The 22,808-nt window shown below is 36.1% G+C and overlaps 4 long non-coding RNA genes across 4 annotated transcripts; 2 read left to right on the top strand and 2 right to left on the bottom strand.

The window, feature by feature from the left end:
- Positions 1-3,252: 3,252 nt before the first annotated feature.
- LOC126927808 (uncharacterized) lies at positions 3,253-10,743 on the bottom strand. Its single transcript, XR_007715911.1, has 2 exons — positions 10,321-10,743; positions 3,253-3,879 (listed from the first exon to the last, which is right to left on the bottom strand). It is a non-coding gene; the product is annotated as an uncharacterized LOC126927808 (long non-coding RNA).
- On the top strand, positions 5,917-8,365 carry LOC126927806 (uncharacterized). Its single transcript, XR_007715909.1, has 2 exons — positions 5,917-7,978; positions 8,065-8,365. It is a non-coding gene; the product is annotated as an uncharacterized LOC126927806 (long non-coding RNA).
- Positions 10,744-11,878: 1,135 nt separating the features above from the next.
- LOC126927802 (uncharacterized) lies at positions 11,879-21,693 on the bottom strand. Its single transcript, XR_007715903.1, has 2 exons — positions 20,142-21,693; positions 11,879-12,103 (listed from the first exon to the last, which is right to left on the bottom strand). It is a non-coding gene; the product is annotated as an uncharacterized LOC126927802 (long non-coding RNA).
- Positions 21,694-21,957: 264 nt separating this feature from the next.
- On the top strand, positions 21,958-22,735 carry LOC126927797 (uncharacterized). Its single transcript, XR_007715899.1, has 2 exons — positions 21,958-22,158; positions 22,547-22,735. It is a non-coding gene; the product is annotated as an uncharacterized LOC126927797 (long non-coding RNA).
- The last annotated feature ends 73 nt before the right edge of the window (positions 22,736-22,808 follow it).

The following is a 22,808-nucleotide window of genomic DNA, read 5'->3' as shown; positions in this document are numbered from 1 at the left end:
CAGCTCAATATCTCTCCTTTAAACAAAACATCAAAGTATGTTGTTCCTAACTTCAAAGGGCTCAACTCAATTTTTTGATCAATTTCTCTCGTCCTATACGCTCGTTTCAAAGCTTATAATACCATCTACACCTTTGCCTTGTGTTCCATCCATGGTTCCTATGCATGCAATTTTATTATTATCGTGCCAAAGTATCTTCGCATTTCTGTTTCGCTCGTGATGGGTATTCACATCTGTTTTACCGTGCTGTTTCATCTTCTGGGAACGATATGGTCGGAAATGATATGATGTTGAATACTCACAGGTTGTTAAACGAGAGTTAATTCAAGATAGATTCAAACGGAGTTAATTAAGTGACCCCAATTCCACCGCCTTGGGGGCTGAACGCGTTTTCCTTCCGAACGGTTCGCTCGTGTCGAGTGATGCGAATTTCAGCAAGTGTTTCACCTACGTGTTTACTATTAAATTTATTTATGTCTTTTTTATTTATTTATTTTTTTTTTTGGCTCGGTTACCTTCAAAGTATTTTGCGTATTTATTGAGCGATTTTTAAGGTACTATTTCTTATATTATTGGAAACAGTAATAATTTTTAGATTAGTAACAAAAGATACATTTAAATTTTATATAAATTTTAAGGAAATTGGCGTAGAGAAATACCAAATTACTGACATTCCTTGTAGTATGTTATTTTAATTTTACGTAATAAAATAAGGTGTTCAATTTGAATTCATTAAATGCTGTCTTAAATATTCAATTTGAGAATTCGTTGGAGAAAGTCGAAAAAGATTTAGAACTATTCCCTAATCGATAAATAAACGCTTCAAGAATTGAGAACCACTGACTCAGGGGAACTCAGTTAATCGAGTAATACGAATAGTTCCGTGATACTGCAGAAGCCATTTACTACGTTCGCCTAACATGATTTCATCGATAAAAGAGAGATCACTACTTTTTCCCTATACTTGATACGTAAAAATAAAAATCTTAAAAAAAAAAAACTCGTTGCCGAACAATTATTTTCGTTCTTTCTGATACAAAAAGACCATTTTTGTAGTCAGAAACTTAACCGAGCAGCTTTCTCAACACATCGAAATTCGAACATTTATTACACACTTCTTATTCGGAGACAATGAGAGGAAAAAGATTATAAGATTCTATGGAAAGATTGTTAGAAGAAAGCTGTCAGTACCTAATAGGGTGCTCCATCTATAGTACACACGTATACCTATAATAGCACAATAATAGATTACAACGACTACAACATTTATACGTATTTATCCCACAGTTTTTAATAAACTATGAGTTCCATTTAGTCACATTTAACAATCTAACAATATAGTCCCCCCATATCTAATTTATTCCTTAACTCATAAAATATGAGCTTTAGCATATAAACAAAGCATAGTATAGTGAATGTTACAACTAAAAGAAGATAAAAGAACATACTTTTTGCTTCAAATAATTAAGATAAAATTTAGATACGGGGCTTTCAGCTTATGAAAGTCGAAGAGAAGATATATATTCCATTTGGTCATATTCTATTTAAATTCGTAACTACTCGTTCCATTTACGTTATTAATAAAACATTTTTATCGACAAGCTACCTAACAGAAAGACCTTTTTGTCACCCTAAATTGCCTCAAAAGAAAATCCCTTGTCAAACATACCATGTTTCTCGTACGAAAATCCAAAAAGGATTTTCCAAAAAGATATATTCAGTGAACCATGATTCGTGACTGGTGAGCTTGAAAAGAGATGAAGCGTTGAAGCGTCAAAGTTGATATTCCACCAAGCTCTCGACCCTTCTATCTCAATAATCCTGATCAAAATTCGAATGAACTACCCAACGAAACGATCACCGTTTTCTATAGAATCTCTTTAAGCATTCTTCATTAAGGAATCGTCAGATTTTACCCCATTACGTTCTTCCATCACAATCTTCGTAATGATGAATAAAAAAATAAAAGCTTTTAAAACCCGACAGCGCTGTCATTTTCTAAAAACGTCGTCTTTATACTCCTGATGGCCACGAGCACATCCGACTACCAAATATAAAATGCATTGTGAGTGTGTCATCAGCATAATTTTCGTGAAAAGAGCAATTATTCTTGATAACTATAATTTGTAACATAGATTAAAATCGCTGATTTGATCCCTCTGATATTGTTGTCTTATGAGAGTTTCGCCTGGTCTTAATTGGTTCTGTTGATTCTTATCGTTGTGAAAAGTCGATTCGCTATATATCTTTTGTATAGAGAACTATTATGTGATGTAAGAGTGTAATGTTGTAATATTTGTGATCCTTACTTTATTAATTTTGTCACTGAGCCGTTCTTTGGTTCGTTGAGCAGTTCATGTTCCCTACTTGTTTCCCTTGGTACTTTCATAAGTTTCGCAATTACAATAAAAGATTTAATTTGTAATAAGTTAAAGATTTGATCCCTTGCTTTATGATGTACGAGAACCTTTGAACTAACAACTTTGAAGTGACAACTGAACGAGAAATGACAAGCTTTCATTTCAATCTATATTTAAGATATTTAATATTTAATCGGTTTTCGTGACACCGAATAAATAATAAATAATAAATTTGAAGGGAAAAAGCACCGAATAAATAATAAATAATAAATTTGAAGGGAAAAAACAAGAGATTAGGAAAAAATTCTGAAAAATTCTGACACAAATCAGTAGTATTATTTTATATTACTTTGCGAATTACTTTTCAAGCATAAAAATAGTTTGACGGTCACTTGTAGTTCCTTCCTTGCCATTTCATTTATTAAATTCGTTTAATTTCGTAAACAAAATAGCCACTCGTGGCGAGTTTCGTGTTTAAAATAGAATTTTGTCATACAGGCTGGTTGGTAATTGATAGTACAGGCGGAAAATTGGTGATTCTACTCGAAAAAAGAAGTCGAAAATATAGAATAAAAATTTTTCGTTTGAGACTTTATTTTCGAGAAAATCGATTTTGAATCTTTGATCGGTATGCGTGCAACGCTTGCAACATATTGGAAGGGTTTATCAACATAACATCAATCGAAACACAATCTACAATAAAATCCGTTATAACGAAACGTGATAAAGTGCACGCGTACGCTTCTTTCTTTTACCAGTTACCAACCACCCTGTATATCCAACAGCTCACTTTTTCTTTGTAAATATTATTAATAATTTTATCAATTTTTTATATTTCCATCCTTCATACAAGTGACAATGAATCATAAAAGTTTCATAGAAATCACAAAGATTAGGGGATAAGTATACCACTATATTTTCATATATGTATATGTATGTATATTCCCAAATTACATGATAGAATATGAATAATATTGAACAAAATATAATCAAGTATACAGTACCATGGAAATACAACAGATTACAATTTTCTACCTGTCACCGATTCATCGTCATCTCCTTTCATTCTTCTGACATATGTAAAAACAAATTAACCCGTCTGAAATAATCATACCTCGCTCTTTGAATACAAAAATCTATTCAAATGAAATAAAGGGGAAGAAAATAAGAATAAATATAATTACTCAGGTATAATCTTCTCGAGGTATAATTATTCAGTTACAAATGATTCTTCGTTAACACACTACATTGTACACCACTTCTTTTCCCGGTGGCTGAAGCTAATCGTCGACGTTTATAAGGTACGAATTTTGTCAACGGCGCCATCGGAATCTTTATTGAGAAATTAAAATATTACAATTGCCATCACTAAGCTCAGCGTCCACAATACACTATGTTTTTCAAGTTTAGGTGAACCATCGACGATAACCACATCAGATCCGGACCAATACTCAGTGCCAACCTCATCCAGGCATTCGAACTCGCAACATCGGCGTCCAACGCGGAATCTCTTGCAGCTCTGTAATAAGAAGAAATCGATTAATTGTACGGATCAAGCGTCACTAGACTACTCGAAAATTCAGGTCATTCAAAGAATGAAAGAAGAAAGAATTGCTCCAATTCCACCATTGCTTTAGCAAAACTAGTATTTGAGAACCATTGGTCAAATATATTATAACACTAAACGTACATTTCGGGAACAATAATTTGTGCTACGAAACAGAATACGATAAAGTTCAAAGGTTACATCGATTTTCAAAATTTTATAAATTCAGGTGTATGACAGTATCAGTCAGCTCTTTTTCTGTCCCCAAGCGCCAAAATTCATTCCGACTACCATTTTACGTATTTTACAGAAGTAAGCCTTCATTCATCTCCCATTCCATCCACCAACATGCTCTCGACGTATTATCTTCTAAGTAAAATATTGATGTTGAGCCAGACATCCAACTGAATAATCTTTTCGGTGTTACTATAAGGTATTTAAAACCAGGGTTTGTGCTTATACGTTAGATGTAATACTTGGCATGAAACCTGCTTATATTGATATTAAATTTATGCATAGTAGGATGTTGGACCATTGTCAAAATGAAATTACAATACACACAGTTTCACCGTGGAAAAGTGGATCTTTCTAGCATGTCTACGAAAATGAAGGTTGGAGTGGGAGGGGGAGGGGGAACTGTACATGCGCCAAACACCGTTACGTTCGTAATTTTTCACACAAATTTACAACTGTAGGGAAAAAATTATCTCTGATGTTTCAGACGTTAGAAATTGACAATATCGCATAACGGAATGCTGTGTTCTAGATATTCTATTTTTGTTACGAAAGTGGTACAAACGAAGTCCACTTAAGAATAGTACAACAAAATCGGTTGAGGTTAGGTTATCATGCAGATATCGCGGCTTTTGCTTTGGAAAGCACGCAACTGCCAGTCTCGTCGTCCCTTGTAAACGAGAGAAAGATATTGTAATTGGTCGGGATTAACATAAAACTCGTCGCATGCGATCAGTTGGCCTGAATGTTTAATAAACGAGAGTAGAGTGCGTGCTACGTGGTTCTAGCAGTTTAGGCGGAAACTAATTATTGTAACCGGAGCCGAGATATGTAGCGATATTACTTTCCTCGACAAAGCGTATAAGGTGAGGAGAGAATCGCGATAAAGTAGAACAAGAGGCAGGAATTCTTTACGTAAAGCAGATCTGTCAACTAGATAGAGATCCTACAGCTATAACTACAGTGAATCCGTACTCTGGCGAATTGTCGTTTCACAAATAAAGCTTCTGAAAAACGGAATTCATACAATATAACTGCTGTTGTAAGAATCTACATATCTGATTTTGCTGCCGTATTTGTCAGAACGTTTATTTATCAAAAAAACGCATCCTCTGTAATCCTCTGTAGTTTAACAAGGCACAGTTAATAAAAGAGATGGAGCGTTAAACGGTGACGATTTAATCACTGTTAAATAGATATTGGTCTCTTTAGTTAAAATGCCCTATGATTTATTTGCATCATTTTTTTTCATGCAATTTAAAATATTTAAATAAACAATATTTACCAAATATTCAAATATTTAAAGAAACAGTAGTCCATACAATATAATTTTATTTGATGGTTATTTGATATTTAATATTTTGGTTTACATACAAAATTGAAATTATACTTTGCTTGAGGACAAAAATTCTAATTGCATTCCTAACATATACCAATAAATATTGATCAAAATAGAAAGAACTGCAAGACTAGGAAGATTACTTAGCATCTTATATAGCCTGGCAAGGCTCGAACGTTTTATCTTCCTGTAGATTTTCTTTGCTTTTAGACTTTCCTTCCATTTCTTTGAATTGGTATCTTCTGTACACTATTTATAAAGGAAGAATAAATTACATGTTACATCCAAGTTACCAATCCAAATAATTTTAAGTAAGAAAAGAGATCTAATGCAATAGTTTTAACTTAAATATAGATCCGACGATTATTTACGAACGAATAGTATAAATCTTTTAGCAATATGAAATTCGCAATATTTATTCAAATATTTATATTTATAGTACGCCATTATCAAAGAAGATATGTTTGCGTGCGTTATCGATTTGACGCTTTTGCCACGCAAACATGAAAATTGCGATTCAAAGTTGAATTTTCACTGGAAACGGTTGACGTTACGACATCAATAACATATTTCAAAAACACTGATGACATCATACGGAATCAGAGAGATTCTATGAGAAGTTAAACGCATAATCATCCTATCGTAAATAACAGGAACAGAAAGTACACAAGGAATAATACAGAATCATCCTATCATCCTATCCTATTATACAGGATTGCTTTGATTCGAGCTCAAACATTGGGAAATCTGAAAGAATTTTTCGAAGAATTTCCTTCCCCTTTGAATTGGCTTTTATACAGAACGACTTTAACCTTTTCAAGGAAATACCTATAGAGTGTGACGATCTATGATTTTAAATAGAGAGGTATATCTGAAAAGAGGTGGATGTAAAACGTAGCATATAAAACGTAGATCAAATCTTTATTCAAGGTGTGGCGGCACTCGACAAGCCAAATACCACCACTCGACCATAACTATTGTCGGACGACGGCAGCGCAGTGGTTAACGTCTTAGGTTGCGAACATTCGGAACCCGGGTTCGATTCCCGGCGACCGGAGTCCGATTTTACTCCCACGCACCAAAAAACGGAGGCAAAATCAGCAGTACCCCGGCAGCGACATCTACAACCCCCAGTGACAATTGCAGAGGAACAGGCCTAACTACTACATCTATAAGTCACAACACGGCCACCTCAAAGGATTTTTCTCTTCGCAGAGAATGAGGTTTTCAAGAACGATCGAATATGTATGCACTTGATTTACACGTAAAGTTGTCATTAAAAATATTGCTGCGTTTAAAAAGATAAATATTGATTTAAATTTAATGAAATTGTTAGTCCAATTGTTTTAAGCTTAAAGATATGTAGGTGTCACATTTATATATTGAAAACCTGGGAGTGGCATTAATTAACAAACCTAGTCACGCGCACACGTACTTTAAAACCATGCTTGAAAATCGATATTCCCTGAAACAATGCATCGTTCTCCGCTACCAATTTATTTTCGCACGAAGAATCAGTCCATTCATCGTTGACGTCACCATCGCTACTGTAATCTATATTACTCGAATAAATTCTATATCTTGATTGGAAAATCGCATATTTTAACGAACTTTCCGTGTTTTTTTTTTTTATGATTTTAATTGGCAATTTCCGAAATTGAACTATAGCTTGAGAACAAACCGATAATATTTGAGGGTATATATACATACATCATGTTTTTGATGGGTTTTGTAGTAAAATAATTGTAGAAAAAGCAAACTTTTTAAGAACAAATTACCATATTCGAGTAATAAATTATAGAAAATTACCAATGTAATTTAAAACTTAAAAAGAAGAATCTATTACACGTAATAAAGAGAAGGACTTGTTCACGAACGGTAATTCAACAAATACAGTCGTTGCAGAAACATAGTTTTACAAGGGAGAAGAATCTCTCTAGGAACTCGACGATGTCACGTCAAGCGAAAATTCAATAAAGTGATTACTAACCGTATTACCAGCGGCAATCGTGTTGCGGCAATTCCTAAATAAGTTAGTCGTCTATTTGGAGAAACGTCGCTGGCAATATCGTCACATTTTAATTACGTCAGCGCTATCAATTGGTCTTGGAAGAAAGTTTTCCATTATGTACTTTTGCCCACGGCGTCGTTCCAACAAATGAATCCGAGTTTTGAATCGCTTTCTCTTATATCACGAATTTGTAACGGTGTTTCTTCAAACTATAAACGATTGTAATGAATGCCTTTGCGTACAAAGACCGATACCTGGTTTGACTAGAAGCTTCAGCTAATTAGTGCCCCAGTTAATTTGGATGTTCACTACCACGCCACTTAAGAATGGCTTCGTGTCCGAGCGGATTTTCCCCACGTAAAAAAAAAAGAAAAAGAAAAAGGAAAAAAAAAGAAAAAGAAAAAGGAAAAAAAGAAAAAGAGAAAGGAAAAAAAGAAAAAGGAAAAAAAGAAAAAGAGAACGGAAAAAAAAGAAAAAGAAAAAAAACAGTTAATTTGGATGTTCACTACCACGCCACTTAAGAAGTGGCTTCGTGTCCGAGTGAATTTTCCCCACGTAAAAAGAAAAGAAAAAGGAAAAGAGAAAGGAAAAAAAGGAAAAGAAAAAGGGAAAAAAAAGAAAAAGGAAAAAAAAGTTAATTTGGATGTTATAAAATGTTATATAACCAAGAACTTATCTTCTACTTGGTAGTCGCATAAGAGAAGACCGAGCCATTGAATCGCTCAAATAGATTAGCTGATTCGCTTAACGTATTTTTACTTCCGATGACGTAAACAAGAGCAGAAAGTACACAAGTAATAATACAGAAATGTCGAATGTACAGAGGAATAGATTTCGTTAAATCATTAGCACGTAACATTTCCTTATAGTTCTATTTGTGTATAGCAAAATAGCTTGTGTGCTTTCATGAATTATAATTGATATTTAGAAGCTTTCATGTAGGTAGATATATAACTCGTGTTAATTAGTAATTTAACAATACATCATGACAACATATCATTTTCGTTTCTTCGTTTATCTCGTTATGCGCGTAAACGAATGTGTAAATAAAGACATATAATCAACGATAACATGTAGTGGCAAACATGATAATTATCGACAAAGGAGAATATTGGTGAAATGACTGCGGGTGATTTCAATCGGTGTATCGGCAAATAAACTTTGATAGACATTACCGATGAATTCCCTGTCGGTGAAATCGTGTCGATGAAATAATTGTCAGTGATTTAAAGATAACCCAATTTATTGATCTCCCTTTCATAGAGTTGTACGTCTCTCTATAAAACATATTCAACCTGGAAGGGCTGAAACATTTAGCTTAGTCGCACTAAACTGGACTGGACTGCAAGTAAGAAGATTGAAATGCAAAATTCACGTGTGAGCGCAACGGTTTAGATGGAAAGTTCGATAAGGCGATTATGTATATTAACCCGAAAAAAAGCTCATGGCTTTGCAACGCGTTACACGCAACACGGAATTTCCCTCGTTGAAATAATCCCATTACAACGATACAATTTTCCTTAACAGATCTCGCAATGTAATTCTCCCTCTACAACTTTTTATTAGGTTTGAAACACGAGAGTTTCGAAGCTCTGCAAAGTCTCGCGAATCTAGAAGTCGAGTTTCAACATATCTTCGCTTCTTATTTTATAGCTGTTAATAGTTATTATCTCACTCTGCACGTACATCAAACGAGTACATCAAACTTATGTACATCCAAAGGAAACGGAAACAACCGAGAATAATTAAAGGATAATTCGAATACGTACCGATTAGTAAAGTGTTTGGCAAAGAAAAAAAAGGAAAATTGTATCGGAGAAATAGGGGAGAAACGGTGGCGTACATCAAACAATCTTTATGGCTGTAATACATTTATTATTCATTTATGTTCATTTTCTATCGCGTTTCAGACGTTGAAATAACTGGCAGAACGAGCATATAAATCTTGTATCGCTCGACCTGACTTCTCCCGATGGAAAAATATTCACCAGCCTGGGATCGTGCATCGCTAATTACTCCGTTCTACTTTTCGAACGCGTTTCCATCCATACAGAAAAGCAAGAAGGCAAACCCTATCGCACAGTCATGAAGAGATGCAAAAGCAAGAAACCAACCAACGACATGCCGATCGACATGGTAAAAGCAGTCCTACAGAGGCTATTCACCATGGGACACGGACCCTCCCATTACGAGGGCCGCGAAGAGACAGAGACCGAAGAAGAGAAAGACATCAGCTTCAGCGTCGTCATCGGCGAAGGCGATGTCGTCGATGCCGCCGGAAGAATGGACACCGAGAAGGCTGCAGGAGTCGATGGAAGACTCCTGGACTGATGGAAGCAGGAGCTGGAAGCAAGCTGGAAACAGACTGCTGGAAGACGGCCAGAGTAATACTGCTAAGGTAGCCGGGAAAGGATCCCAGTCTACCTAACGCGTACGGGCCGATAAGCATACTCCCAGTCATGAGCAAGATCTGGGAAAAATGCTTTAAGAAGATCATCGAGAGATGCATCGGAACGGACCCGTTCCATCGGAGGCAGTATGGGTTCAGAAAGAAGAATTAGCTTAGCGAATACCGATAAGAACAGGAAGAAACTGAAACGGGCACAACGAACGGCCCTGTGCATAACAACGACGGCATACCGTACCGTCTCCCACGCGGCACTTTGTGTGTTGACCGGGAATCTCCCGATCTACATAAAGATAAAGATGCTCGGAGAGACTTACGAGTGGAACAAGATCCATAAGACCAAGATCGGCGCGGATGACGGCAACGAGCTGAAGGAGGAACTGGAGGCGCAAGGAAATTAATACAGAGTGCGCTGCTATTTACCAAAAAGAAGATGGACATCGATCATCACACCATGCAGCTGTTAACCGGGCATGGGAGTGTGGCGGCACTCGACAAGCCAAATACCACCACTCGACACTAACTAGTGTCGGACGACGGCAGCGACATCTACAGCCCCCAGTGACAACTACAGCGGACCAGGCCCAACTACTACATCTATCACGCACGTCCAATAAGTATATAACGCACACACGGCCACCTCTACAGGAGTTTTGGTGTCTATAGGAAGAGGATTGGCAAGAGCAGCGACAGCAACTGTCTCGACTGTGGAGACCCTAACGACGATGCAGAGCACGCCCTCTTCACGTGCCCGAAGTGAACGGACAGAAGGATTGGGCTAGAGAACGCTCTTGGCGAGAACATAGACGTGGACAATCTGATCGCCAGGGTGACCGCCAAGAACGGGAGCTGAGCGAAGGGTATATTTCGATGAAAAAAAAAAAAAACAGGATGAAAAAGGGCAGCGCGATCGCGTCGATCGGTACTCCTCGCAAATAAATAAACGAAGCTCTATCGCGCTGCATAGCACAAACCGATACGGAGTCTTGAAACATCCGACATTAAAACGGTTAGTAACATTACGAAAACGACCGTACCAGGAAATTTTTGTCCAACGGATCCGCATTGCGGCTATCACGATGCTTCTTCGTTGCATCGATGTTTCGTCGATGAGATTAAAGCACCGTTGAATTAAAGCACCGAGAAGCGACACGCGTCCTCAAGAACTACGAAGGTTCTACTCGAACGAATGAAAACTTTTCTCTGGCCCGGTGTGTATACACAAGACGTGCGAATTTAAAGTGCAGATTGTATTAATTGAAATAATTGGTTGGTTTGATCAAATTAATCGTTTTAAGCAAATCGTTTTGAGTCCAATTACCGGATGTCATCGATGCTACGCTGAAATGACGAAGGTCATCCAAGTAATTGATGTCCACTGTAATTATTTGTTAATCGCGCGTGGAATCGGAACGATTCGACCTCGTTCCAACGCGAATCGTTACTAAGGCAGAGGCGGCAATTAATAATTGTCGCATCATTTGTTCGATCGTGTTCACAAATTCAAATACGGCTGAGTGGCGGAAACCATTTATAACACGTCCCGTACCACGTAGGTCGTATACATATCTCAGGATGAATTTTTCGTACTTCGCCGCATATATTCACCATGTTAGACATACCATAAAATATTTCGTGCAATCGCGTATTCCTGTCTAATGTCAGGAATTCTCTTTCCATAGGTCTGCGTTTTCCATATTATCTATTTTGCTTATCAGTAAACATTCTTACAATTTGTGATTAATACTGTACGTACAAGAACGTTAAGTTTTTGACGTTGTAATATTTCACATGAAATAATAATGGCTGTATATCGACAAACTTATTAATTAATTAAATTCGTGTATATCAAGTTTCCTATCATTTAATACTTTCGTGTAACTACAGAGATTTGATACTATGAAATGAAATATAAAACTTGGTAAAAAAAACGCGCTTCGTTAGGAAATGAGGATAATGATGCAAATATTTTTTGTAGCCATTATATAGAATTTCGATGGTATAATTAATCAGTATCAACTTACCAGCCCCTGACGGGAAGAAAGTGACAAAAATAACCTGCAAGCAGATGAGAATTGCAAGTATTTTCGAGTACAGGTCCTTCATGGTTGTAAAAGATCAGGGGATGTTGTCGCTCTAGAATAGGCGAAAATCAGCTGTTTCAATAACTGCTTTGTGGGCACTGGAGTGCGTAGACCAGAAATATCTGCGACAAAAATCAGAATACATTTGTTTTCGCATGATTGGATCAATTTTGTGTAGGACTAAGCTGATTGAACCTAACACGGGATAATTGTCCAACTTACGACCTTAACAAGCCCGCTTGATTCCCTATAAGCGCTTGAAATTGATGCTTGTATTCTTTTCAGATTAACAAGCTTTGCCCCTCCCCCCTTAGATCGTGTTTTCTCAAACAGAAAATATTGGAAGCGTACTCGCTGGCAAAACAGTTCACGGATAGTTCGTCCTCTGCTTCTTATTTGTTTCAATACCGTTAGCAAATAAATTCATGAAACATAGTGGTATCGCATAAATTGAAAATAAAAGCTTTGCGTATACTTGGGAGTTGAACTTTGGCTATTATACGTATGTTATATATGTCGGAGATGAAAGAGCACCGGAGCCTCCCCCTCGGAACTTTAGGAAGACACCTAGTACTGTAATTTAGATTTCACCATATCCGTATTAAGTAAACCGTTGTCATTCGATCCGACTGTACTTATTCGAGATTTATGATAGTGAATTCGGGCTCGAGGCGACAACCAGTCGCCGAACGTGGTCGCGGTCAAGGGGATGAACGTTTTGTTTAACCAAGGCATGAAGTAACTCTATAACTCTCCTTAAAAGAAATGCTTGGGACAGGGCACGATGGTAAACGTTTCAATGGCTTCTGTCCCGTGGCTCGCCACACGCAGACTATCCTTCGAGTAAGACGATTACCAGATGTTGATGCGTCTCCACAGTACATGTTCGGCTAGCCCGAGGACCCGCTATACATCTTAAGATCTATTTAACGAAAGTCCTTCAAACCGACAAACAGCCTTTGTTCCAACTACGGGAAAATTGGAGAAGTCTATTTTTCTCACGAACGATGCAGCCCGATGGCGACTTTCTCTTAAGGGCGGCTAGCACACTTCCCCAACCATCAACATGGAAATTGACCAATTAACAGTAACTCCAATTTCCCTCACTTTCCGAATGAAGACTTTTCTCCACGAATCCGATGATCTCGTGCCCTTAGACACACCCATCATAGTTTTCCTCGACAGCGTCACCGTGATGGAGAGACACTCTTTCGTATGATTTTAACGACGATACAAGTAATTCTCCGGTACGTAGTGCTTGTTCTGTGGCGACCCGAATATAACTTAGATTTTCACGAAGTATACACGTTCGACATCCCGTTGACCGCGGATTCGTTACCGGACCCGAAGCTATTGTCATAGCGCCGCGAGTATCTAACATTGTGATTAATTACCAACGCTGTAATACCACTAACTTGTGCCAATAAACTCTACCATTGTTACACCGCATCAATGGCCAATATCAACGAAGATTCATCGAACACCTCCACCCCCAATCCTAACGTCCAGCCGACATATATGTGTCGGAGATGGAAAAACACCGGAACCTCTCCTTGGATTCTCGGGAATACCGTAATGTCGTAATTTAGATTAAACAAATGTCACCCCGATTGTTCGAGATTTATGATAGTGAGCTTAGGCTCGAGGCGACAACCAGTCGCCGAACGTAGCCGCGGTCAAGGGATGAACGTTTTATCTAACAAAGGCACAGAGTAACTCTATACCTCTCCTTAAAAGAAATAGTCGTAGCGACACGCGGCAGTAAATATTCCAATGGTTTCTGTCCCGTGGCTCGCCACACGCAGATTCTATATTCCGGGTAAGATGATCTCCAGATTTCAACATACCTCCGCAGTATATGTTTAGCTAACGTGAGGACCCGCAATAAATCTTAAGATTTAGTCAAGCAAAGTCCTTCATATAGACAAGTAGTCTTTGTTGCAACTACGGGAAGATAGGAGAAACCTATCTTCCACGAACGATGCCCCCCGTCAACAACCTCCCCTCAAGGGCGGCCAGCATCTCTTTCAAAACGCCGATATGGAGATCGACCAATTAGCAACAGCGCTAATTTCCCTCACCTTTGGAACGAAAGCTTTCTTTGACGAATCCGAGGATCTCATGTCCTTAGACCCACCCATTATAGTTTTCCTCGACGGCATCGTCGAGACGGAGAGTTACTCTCCGGTACGATCTCGACGACGATTCAAGTAACTCTCGGATACGTAGTGATTGCCCCATGCATTAACATTGAGTACAACTTAGACGCTAAAGAAGAGTAGAGTTCGTCATCCCGTTGACCGTGGATTCGTTATTGAGCCTAGGATCATCGTCATTAGCCTCTCGAGTATCAAATTATCGCGATTACTTGTCCAATTCCATCATGGTCATGTTTGCACTGGTAAATATCTCCTCTATTGCATAATGATCACGTCTAGTCTCAATAGGGATTCGTTTTACGCCCTTAACCCTAACTCTAATCGTAGCGCCAACCCGACATATATATATAGAAGATTGCTTAGAATTTGGAGCTTAATAACATATGTCAAAATCATTGACATTAAAGAAGGTGAACCTTACTTACGAAATTTCCTTCCGTCAAATGATACATAAAAATTGAAAAAAATAATATACATAGTTTTGACTTTCTTCCGCATTATAATTTGAATCACTCGATTTATTCGACTAAAGATAATCAAGCAATAACCTCACTTTACACGTATTCTCATCACGTGAAATAGATCACATCAGGGATTTTCAAAAGTCGATGGAATATTAATAGCGATTAATTATTTATGGATGTATTCTGCACGGTTAAAGCAATCGCCTAGTGAATTATCGAGTTCCAGGAATATGAGCGGTAAACAGGATTGCAGCTATAAATGACTCTCTAACGTGTATATTAGAGATGAATTTGATCATTTATCCTCATAATATGAAATACACTTTTAAGTGGAAATCATAATTAACAATTTCCAACAGCGAAAAGTAAATAAATCGATACGTTTAAATCAATATTAGAATTTCTTAATATTTTTATCAAATATTTTTATCAAATATTTTAACATCGTAGAAGTGTCGTTGGAGAGAAATATTAGGTTGTTCCAAAAGTTTCTTTCGTTTTATAAAGAAATGATAGATGTACGATATTTTTTGCATTATATTATTTTATTCAATTATGTGCGATCCACCTTTCTCCAATTTAATATAAAATAACATAAAACAAAAAATGCTATGTATCTATCATTTCTCTATCAAACGAAAGAAAATTTTGCGAAAATATAATAGAAATTTAGCTTTAACAAAATATAAAAATGGATTGTGATGCCCCTAGGAGATAAGAACAATATGATTAATATTAATAATGAATACGTTAACGTTACGAAAAGCAGCTTTTGCAGAAGGCTATAACCTGAAAATGTTTACTAAAGAATGATAACATGAATTTTCTTAAGTACCCCATTTGATACTTAATCTGCTTTGTAAATACTGTACGTCCTAACTTTGAAAGAATGCAATTTTAGCCAGAATGTTTCAAATTACCTAGCCGTATTGTTTCCTTGTAATGTAATTTATATTTACATTATCTCGCGTAATTCTTTCCACTTTATTGACTTCTAAACGTTAATGTAATATAATTTTTATAATATAATTTTAATCGAAGTTATTTAAAATTTGTAGTATCTCATCCCTACTAGAATAATATTAACAAATATGCAGAGCTCAAGTCGAATAACATCGGCTCAGATAAATGATCGATCATCAAACTTACTTTTGTTATCGTCGATGTCAGTGATTTTGAACCAGCCAACGTCCATGGCAATCAATATTATTTAGCCGGTCTTAACGCAATGTAAAAAGCAAAAAAAAGAGGAAGGAAGGAACAGGGAAGCAAAGAGATAAAACGAATTTTTCATTTTCTCGAAACTAGATCGAGTTTCAAGCTGCTCGTAAAAGAGTCTGTAGCCAATCTGACTAAATTCGACGAACCGTGCTTGAAAATTCACAGAGAATTGTGATAACCATCGAAATCTGTACAATTTGTCGATTCATCGCTTGATTAAAAAATGGAACAAAATGAGGCTGATCAGCCGGCCTTTCAACTTCTAATGATCCCTATCGTTTTACCCTAGGTTGAATGCTACGATATAAGCCGAAACAGCTATAAGTAGGGTTCACGTGATTGCCGCCATCTATTATTCACGCGTTACACATTCGCCAGACAGACGCGTCTAACGGTTGACATTGTTTTCTACCCTCAGTTCCAACGCAATTACGTTGCTACGTGCAATCAAGTCTCGAGTGAAGCTAATGATAAGTTGTTGTTCGATCCTACACAATTACTAAAATTATTCAAATTAAACTAATTTAGTCTAAAAAAACAAGTAATTTCGTCATATATTTCCTTTCATAATAAGCCATGGTTGGAATATAGTAGCTGACGAAAATATTCGTATATTTGTAGAAACATTTTAGGGCTGTATTATGCATAACGGCACTATAGAATTAATACTGTAACAGAATTCTACTATCATGGTTATGCTGGTAATATTCGAAACAAATCTGAAAATCTATGTAGGTGTTGTAAGATATTCAGTACGAGTACTGTGCATTACTGGTATGTACATAATCACGACGAGATAAGGAAGGTACTGTTCTCTATTGCTCATCGCTACCCGTTGCTAGTAGCAACGTACTATGCATATATATCTCGTAAAGATTTTAAATGTAGCCAACGAGACCATTTTTAATATTTGACTATCGTGACCCATTACAGTTTCATCACTTTCGATTAATTGAACACGACCCGCACCTTAAGACTAAAATACACAATATAAGTATGCGACAGAAAATCTTTTAAAATTTACGGACGACTATTTATGGTATTTAAAGGCAGCAAAGATAATAATTAGCTGCGGATTTTCCTCGAATCGTAGCATACAATATGGAATCTGATTATTAAAAATTACAGTGGAAATTTCCATAAGATATTCGTGCTTGTGGCATTTTGGAAATAAATTCTTAACCCAAATGAACGACCTCGATACTCGAGAAATTTTATGAAGCTGACGTCAATGGCGATATGTACTGTTGTTGTGCTATCATTTCATAGTAAGCTGTATTGATTGCACTTCTATTCACGGAATTGATTTATTCCACACAAAAGTTGACAACAATAATCGAAAAAAGAAAAATATATTACCGCCTTTCACATCAGCATACACAAGCACATAGGATTTCACACGAATATACACACTTGTAAATTCGACGAAACGATCAAATTTAATTATTTTTCGATTTTTCGGGCATCAAGTACTACATCAAACGTTACACATCAAACGTTAAAATACGGCGAGCATACAAAATGTACAAACCACTCTAAATTAATTAACTTTGAACGTTATTGATTAATTAAAAAAAACCACTGTTGCGTTGAGTTTTACATTTTAAAAAGTTGTTATCCGTTTTTGCTTTGTTTAAAACTAAAAACAGGACTACGTTCATTGTAAGTCGTAAATATCCCTTTTATTTATTTAAACAAACAGATATTTAAACAAACAATTTATAAATATATAATTTATTTACGTATATTTGTAATATCTGTTTTATAAATTTGTACAACCATTTATCCATTTATCTATTTTATTTGCATATAATTTTTATAGACTTTTTTTTTTTTTTAAAAAGAACGAAAAATTGTGATTCTATTTTAAGACATGTCAGGCTGAAGCGATACGCGATATATATTTCTATTCGGATTTCACCGTCGTCGTAATCGATGCTATTGGAAACGTTTCACAATAGACGTCTTACAAGCGCTTGCAATGTCCGTCATGTGTAAGGCTCTACCACTGAATCGCGGCTGCCATTTAGTGATTAAGGTCGATCACTTAGAGACGTTAATCCGCCATAATGGTGAGCAATACATCGAAGCCATTATTGAAAGCATAGTTACGCTTTAATTTCATCGATCTTATTCACAAATAGAAGTGTACAAATTATAGGATTTCCAAATATTTAGTTTAGTTAAAAGGAGATATGAAAATGGCAGGTATATTCAAAGGATAAAACAGAACCGTACGATTGTAAAGTTTCAAATCATTATAACTATTTAAATTTGAAAAATCCTACTATATTTATACAATATATTTTTATTAAGAATGGAAGAAATTTCGAAAAATCCGCCAACACTTTTTACTGTCGTCTTGAAGCACACCATATGTTAAGCTTCTTCGTCGTTACAAATTTTATCGCGGATGTAACGAACGTTTCGAACATGTAGCACGCACGCGTCAACGCCTACATTTGGATTTTAAATATATGTTTTATGCATTAAGTGTATTAACTTTCTTGCGCAATTTCTTTCAATTTGTTACGATATGGAGGGTTTAATTACGTTTAAGATATCTATCTGAATCCTTTAAATTCGAAGTTCTTTAAAAAATTAGGTTACGTAAAATAATCGTTTTTCCACTTTATTGTATCATAAAATAGTTACTTAAATTCATATTACTTAAAGAATCTTCCTACAGAAAGAATAAAAAAGAATAAAATCCTATATGTTAAATTTTACGTGATTGATGGAATACATAGCGATGACGAGAACTAACTACAGACAACAAGAAACTATTAGCGAAGGCAACTGGTGACTATGAATGTCGTCTCTATAATATGTGGCGACTAAGGAGAACAACTACCAACTACGGATAACAAGTAACAACCAACTGTCTCGTTTCTAAGAGGCAACTAACTTGCAATTATCCTCCTTTGATGATTTCTGTAGCGTGATATAGGTCTTGAACGTAGTTAAAGAATATGGTCGCTGCTGAATGGCGATTTGACAGCAAGGCGATCCCGCTAGTTCAAAGCTTGACATTACAAGCTACCGAAAACCATTAATCTTGTTATCGAATATCTAGCTTTCAGAAGAACCCTTGTGATATGATATGACGTCATGACATTTTTATGACGAAGACGAACAAACACCGACCTCTAACGAAACAAATTTTTATTAAGTGCCGTATGTGGGTTGCAGGCCGGCCAACCAAGGAAATTTATCGAATGTATAAAGTAAAATATATACGAATATATTCGATATATCATAAAATGCCTGCGTTATATCGTCTAACAGCATAAAGAAAGCTAAATTTAAGGAATTAAAAAATTGAAATACCAATTATAAGAGAGTTAATTAAATTCAAACCTATCGATGGTCTCATAAAGACCTATATTTCCTGGAAATTGATATCTTTCGAGTTCTAAATTCTCCTTAGAAAGTATCATAGAGAAAATATGAAACTTGAAAAGTACATCACGCTGATGCCTCGATAAACCCTCGTGTCGATAAATCCATGTGTCCGAGCGATGAATTTTCCCCAAACAACAAAAAACTGAAGGAAAATCTTCTTTGAAGGACGTGACAAGGTAGGGGAAGCGGTAACAATGATCACGCGATAAACTGATGGTGTACGTATAGAACGAGTGTTGCGAGAGAATTATCGAGAAACAAAAAAAGAAAAAATAATCGTCACCCGGCGCGACTATACGCTGTCGACGGGCAAACAGCGACTGAGACTAACTGAAACGAACTGTGTCGCAGTATGAGCACGGGCTGCGTTCGCGGATCGATCGAACACGTTCTGCGCCGCTCCTCGGCACCGGCGTCAAAGCCACGCCCGATGGCTGCAACGCACTGGTGCACTTGCAACATTAACCACTGGTCCTTTCTTTTTCGTGTGATATTATACCAGCATCTGTGATGCCATTTCAAAGACCGCAATCAAAGCATTAAATGCCAGATTAAAGCGACGCGATAATATTACCACAATATTCGTCCGTAAATGTTACCGTATAGATGTTTAATTAAGCATTATTATGCTTCGTATAATTTACTATCACATGTTCCACAAGAAAACATATGTTTCGCTTTTCCCCGTAGTATGATTGTAATTTATAACAAATATTTATAATTTATAATTTGAAATATTTATAATTCACTGAAAGTATCTTCCTGTCACGATCATAGACGTAAAATTTCAAATTAAAAGTACCAAATGAAAAACATATGGTATCCCGAAACCAAACGTACGACATGGCGAATCACGATGATACGATAAAAATTGATCCATGTCTTGATTTATTCAAACAGAACGAACTTACTCGAACTTTTCCAGAATAAACGATTTATTCGATAATATCTGTCACCAGCTTCTCTTCCTTCAACGGTAACAACTGACACCGAAAGCTCGAGAGACCCGAACGGTAAGACGTACCCAGAAGCAATGCAGTTACCTGGGCAAAGAGTCCCAAAGACCAAGGACGTAGGAAATTTCGAGAAACGGAAATGGAAACTGGAGTGGCGTGTCAATCAGCATTGACGGAAACTAATAAAAATGGAAAAAACCAAACTAATTCGTTTCACAAATTATTAAAACGATATTATTCAAAATTTCACTGGATCTTCTCACTGCACACGTCAATATTTGTCGAAATATCAATATTAAAAAGTTAATAAAAAAAATATCTTCTTTCTTCATACCTGTCTTTCTCCCGGGCGGCGAAGGAATACTAGAATGTTCGAGAACAACGGATACTTTTTGATTTTATCTCAATATCAATTTCAATCTTTTTAAACGAAATATAATCTGAACGATGAAACGTTTGATCAAATAATGTTCTTCGTTCGATACTAAAGGAAATTGAGAAGAAACATCGAAAATTCGTTAATAAAACGAATTTCTTTGTTTCTGTGAGATAATAAACTTGATATACGTATTGGTTTTTAAAATCAATATATCTAACCAATGGGCACACTTTTAGCAAGGGTGATGGAACATACCAAAAATCTTTCAAGATGGTCTTGGCAACGGAAGAGTCGAAAATATGACAATTATAAATGAAAAATTGTAATATTTTACAGCTGACAACGATAAAGAACTCCAGATATTCTCCTAATTAATTTACAACAAATTCGCGTATATGATCGATAGCTGACGTCATTGTGCCCCACAGCCCTTGTAAAACGATAAGAATTTCCTGGAAAAACTTGTAGCCACGAAATGAAAAAGATGATAAAACTTCTAACAAGAGTACTGAGACGAGCAACTTTGTACTTACCCCTTCGGAGTAGGGAACGTGATTAAACGTCCGCGAGTTCGAAACTTTTGTAAGTCACTAGCACGGCCGCTGCTTATGGTGGGAATGTAATAGATATAAGTACAGAGCGCGTGTGCGAACTAAAAACGCGATATAGGGGTAAAGAGAGAGACCGTTCCGTCCTTCTCTAATGCCCGCGTACTTGTAGCGGAAATATGTAACAACGGTAAACGAGCGCCGTCAGTGTCCACTAGTGTGCATGCCTGATTAAACAAGGACAGGAAATGCCTATATACAGCCTTCTCTTTCTATTTCCATGTCGCATCCATCTTACTATACAGTAGACAGGACTCGACTATTCCATCATTATATTCGCACCCTGCTTATGTGTGAACCAACATCGCCATGACAACAAATCGTTCGTCTCCTGTTTGATGCTCAGTTTTCAACGGAGTTGAAGGGAAACTTTATAAGAGAAAGGAAGTGACGGATTGTCTCAAAGTAATAAACGAAAATTCTCGTAACTATCGAAAAACGATAGTCAATACAAGGATATCATTATCACATTTAAAACTATCACAATGAACGGTGATTCATCGCTGCAAGGTACCACAAATGAGATATCTCATAAATTGCGAAAACAGGTAAGGAATATTCTAGATTTTAGACTTTGGAACTTCCATGACAGTCATGAGTGTGTTTTGTCATTGATTTGCCATATTGCGTTTTTCACAATTGTTGTTCATTTTTTGTGATATTTTACACTCGCACAGAGTATCTATGATTTTTTCTTTCGATAATTCTTATAATTATTGTCAATAATTAATTATTTATAATCATTTACGTTGTATTATATATCATTAAGAATTATCTTTGCACGTATCAAGATGGTAGATAACAAAATTATGTGTAACAAATTGATTAAACTCGCAATGTAACAGAAAATTGCATGAAAATCTTTATATTATTAATAATTATTGTTAATAATAAAAAAATAAATGTCGCATTAGGAGGAGAGTCGTACTTCGGAACGTAATCGGAACATATTGTACCTTATATGTGATTATTTGGGACGCAATGGGTGAGTACATTGCAATTTAGATATCTTCTTAGTTGCAATTTTTTCGAATAATATCGGTGACCAACCGAAATAGAAATTAGTTCGGAAAGAGGGGAAGGAACCAAAATTTGAAAATCGACATCGGTAACTCAGTAGTTATAGAATAACTCAATCGATAACGTAGATTAACTAGTTATAAATGAAAATATATATAAATTCAAACTTTAAAAATTAAAAATTAAAAAGCAGAAGGCAAAAAATTATCGCCGAGGATTTATATAATAATAAATAGACAGTACATTCTTTTTGTCTGTCTTACCTAGAAATAAAACAGTTAATTGATGATTATCGTATAGTGTGTACTCATAGCATAAAATTTGTTCAATGAATTAAAAATTATATTTTTTAGATATGTAGACATTAGCGATGTATTAATCCGGGAAGCTCGTCTACCTCGGAAATATCGAGTCTGCGACAACGTCGATTTGGAAATTATTCTTACAGAATATGAAAATTATTACAAGATGAAATTCCAAAAATATCCTATATTGTGCAAGAAAATAACTGAAAAGGAAATAAAGACGAAGGAAATGACAAATGCGAACAAAGTGTAAGAATTTAAATTATTTAACACTATTCAACGTTCTCAACGTATTCAACGTATCGATTAC

Source organism: Bombus affinis, unplaced genomic scaffold (assembly GCF_024516045.1).
Source record: "Bombus affinis isolate iyBomAffi1 unplaced genomic scaffold, iyBomAffi1.2 ctg00000219.1, whole genome shotgun sequence".
In the NCBI taxonomy this organism is placed as follows: Eukaryota; Metazoa; Arthropoda; class Insecta; order Hymenoptera; family Apidae; genus Bombus; species Bombus affinis.
Note: the sequence above shows the minus strand (reverse complement) of the source record. Positions and strands in the feature narration are given on the sequence as shown.